We start from the raw sequence: 3303 nt of genomic DNA, 5'->3' as shown, positions 1-3303 counted from the left end.
AAATGCCTCTGGAAGTTTCATGCCGTTCCTATGCAATGTGGCCACACAAAAATGACCCGTTTTCCCATTCCGAGGCATTTCTGTGCGACCCTAACAGCCCCGTGAGCCACAAGAGAGACATCCCCGCCAACTTCTAGCGTTTGACGGGGTCTATGCGTGAAAAATATTAAAATTTTTGAGTGCACGTGCCTTTCTGCTGCAAATGCCTCTGGAAGTTTCATGGCGTTCCTATGCAATGTGGCAACACGAAAATGACCCCTTTTCCCATTCCGAGGGAGTTCTGTGCCACCCTAACAGCCCCGTGAGCCACAAGAGACACATCCCCGCCAATTTCTAGCGTTTCACGGGGTCTATCCGTGAAACATATAGAAGTTTTTGAGTGCACATGCATTCCTGCTGCAAATGCCTCTGGAAGTTTCATGCGGTTCGTACGCAATGTGGCAACACGAAAATGACCCGTTTTCCCATTCCCAGGGATTTCTGTGCGACCCGAACAGCCCCGTGAGCCACAAGAGACACATCCCCGCCAATTTCTAGCGTTTCACGGGGTCTATCCGTGAAAAATATCATTTTTTTTTGACTGCACATGCATTTCTGCTGCAAATGCCTCTGGAAGTTGCATGCGGTTCGCATGCAATGTGGCGACACGAAAATGACCCGTTTTCCCATTCCGAGGGATTTCTGTGCCACCCTAACAGCCCCGTGAGCCACAAGAGAGACATCCCCGCCAATTTCTAGCGTATCACGGGGTCTATCCGTGAGAAATATTCACTTTTTTGAGTGCACATGCATTCCTGCTGCAAATGCCTCTGGAAGTTTCATGCGGTTCGTATGCAATGTGGCGACACGAAAATGACCCGTTTTCCCATTCCGAGGGATTTCTGTGCCACCCTAACAGCCCCGTGAGCCACAAGAGAGACATCCCCGCCCACTTCTAGCGTTTCACGGGGTCTCTCCGTGAAAAATATCACATTTTTTGAGTGCACATGCATTCCTGCTGCAAATGCCTCTGGAAGTTTCATGCGGTTCGCATGCAATGTGGCAACACGAAAATGACCCGTTTTCCCATTCCGAGGGATTTCTGTGCCACCCTAACAGCCCCGTGAGCCACAAGAGACACATCCCCGCCAATTTCTAGCGTTTCACGGGGTCTATCCGTAAAAATGTAGCACGCACCAAAACGAGAAAAGATTTCCATCGCACCTGCACTATTGTATGGACAATGGTAACCTCATGTGAGGACGAAGTGGTGTGCCGGCGGCAGGTTGTTTCCCACGATTTCCGTGAATGAGCGAGCATCTCGAGCTGTGTTACTCCGCCCGAGGAGCCTCTTCTCCTCCAGAGTGCGTTGGGAAGGCTGTCCCTTGGGTTGTAGCTGCAGGGTTTGCTTGCGCTGTTTCGGTATTGTGCCCTAGGAAGGGCTGCCAACTGCGCGTGAGAGTTAGGGTTGGTTTCAATTGCTTTTGCCGGTCCACAGAGTAGCGAGCATTGAAAGGCCGCTCTAGAGGTGTGCAGGCATGTGTGGTCCCCGCCCCTGCTCCTCCCCACCCCGACGTTGGGTGTGCGTGGTGCTTTACCGCTGCCTCAAATTGGCTGGCCTTGTGTGAAGCCCTGTGTTTTGTGAGCCTTCAGCGCCGTCGTCAGGTGTCCCCCGGAGTATACAGGACAAATTAAGGCCCTCCTTGTGGGGGTGTTTGTGTTCTGTGAAGTCCGTGCCCAAAGGGTGTGTGTTTTACATGGTCTGCGTGGGGGTCCTGTCCGTCCGATTTTGGACGCGTGTGGGGACTCTCCTCTGCCTTGGGTGCATTCTTGCCTCAGGAGAGCGACTCCTGCCTGCCCTTGGGGAGGCTAGGGGCCCGCAAACGCTGCGTGTGAGCCGGGCGAGCCTTTGGGCTGGGCGCCTGGTCACCGTGGTGTGCTTTTGGCGAGTTGAAAGCCGCCAGCTACCTGGTTGATCCTGCCAGTAGCATATGCTTGTCTCAAAGATTAAGCCATGCATGTCTGCGTGCAAACGGATGTTACAGTGAAACTGCGAATGGCTCATTAAATCAGTTATGGTTCCTTTGATCGCTCGACCGTTGCTTGGATAACTGTGGTAATTCTAGAGCTAATACATGCTGACGAGCGCTGACCTCCGGGGATGCGTGCACTTATTAGACCAAAACCAATCCGGGCTTGCCCGGACGCTTTGGTGACTCTGGATAACCACTTGGGCAGATCGCACGGCCCTGGTGCTGGCGACGTATCTTTCGAATGTCTCATCTGGAGACTGATGGTCCAACCCTTGACGCGAGTGCCGCCGGTTGCCTGCAGCGCAGGCCCGAGGCCTCGCCGGCGTAGGCGGCCTGCCTGGTACCAGTCCCTGCGTGCGGTGAGGTGGCCGGGGCACGATGGCTGTGGCTGGCCGTGTGTGTGTGTGGGAGGAGAAAGGGGGTATAGCGAGCCAACGACGACTCTTGGCGGTGGATCACTCGGCTCGTGCGTCGATGAAGAACGCAGCCAGCTGCGAGAAGTAATGTGAATTGCAGGACACATTGATCATCGATACTTCGTACGCACATTGCGGCCCCGGGAGTTCCTTCCCGGGGCCACGCCTGTCTGAGGGTCGCCCCTTTATCAATCGTCCTCCTGCCCAGAGGCGGGTGGTGTGCTACTGGGGTGTCGCAGCGCATCTTGTGCGCTTCGTTCCCCGAAGGGGAGAGAGAGAGAGCGCACCTATGCACGGCGGCGGGTGGTTGCCGCACCTACCGCGCTTGACGGTGGGCTGCAGGAGAGACGCGAACGAAGCCGGTGGGTGCGTCTGTTGCCCCTTGCGCGTGCCAAAAGATGTTGCCTGTGCCGTCTGTGCCGAGCCCCGTGGTGCTCGCGTGTGCGGGCCGGCCCTCGGGTGCTCTCCGTGACGTGTGAGCCCCGTGACTTGCGCATCGCAGTGCGACCTCAGATCAGACGTGGTGACCCGCTGAATTTAAGCATATTACTAAGCGGAGGAAAAGAAACTAACCAGGATTCCCCCAGTAACGGCGAGTGAACAGGGAAGAGCCCATCGCCGAATCCCCGGCTGCTGCGGTGGGCGCGGGAGTTGTGGCGTACGGGAGAGCGCCTGCTCGGTGCTGCTCGGGGGCCCAAGTCCTTCTGATTGAGGCCTCCTCCCGAGGACGGTGTCAGGCCGGTGGTGGCCCCCGGCGTGCCCGGTCGAGCTTCTCCCTGGAGTCGGGTTGTTTGTGAATGCAGCCCAAAGCGGGTGGTAAACTCCATCTAAGGCTAAATACGGGCATGAGACCGATAGACGACAAGTACCGTGAG

At 56.3% G+C, this 3303-nt stretch overlaps 1 non-coding gene and 1 pseudogene across 1 annotated transcript; both read left to right on the top strand.

Annotated features, from left to right (window-relative positions):
• The first annotated feature begins 2451 nt into the window (after positions 1–2451).
• Positions 2452–2608, top strand: LOC142916280 (5.8S ribosomal RNA). The gene has a single exon (XR_012936320.1). It is a non-coding gene; the product is annotated as a 5.8S ribosomal RNA (ribosomal RNA).
• A 324-nt stretch (positions 2609–2932) lies between these two features.
• LOC142916091 (28S ribosomal RNA) overlaps positions 2933–3303 on the top strand; it is a 4885-nt pseudogene continuing 4514 nt past the window's right edge.

Source organism: Petromyzon marinus, unplaced genomic scaffold, assembly GCF_048934315.1.
Source record: "Petromyzon marinus isolate PM22_M1 ecotype Great Lakes invasive population unplaced genomic scaffold, UKy_Petmar_22M1.pri1.0 PM_G_Scaffold_38, whole genome shotgun sequence".
NCBI lineage: Eukaryota > Metazoa > Chordata > Hyperoartia > Petromyzontiformes > Petromyzontidae > Petromyzon > Petromyzon marinus.
The sequence above is the reverse complement of the archived record's forward strand: the minus strand, read 5'-3'. Positions and strand labels throughout refer to the sequence as shown.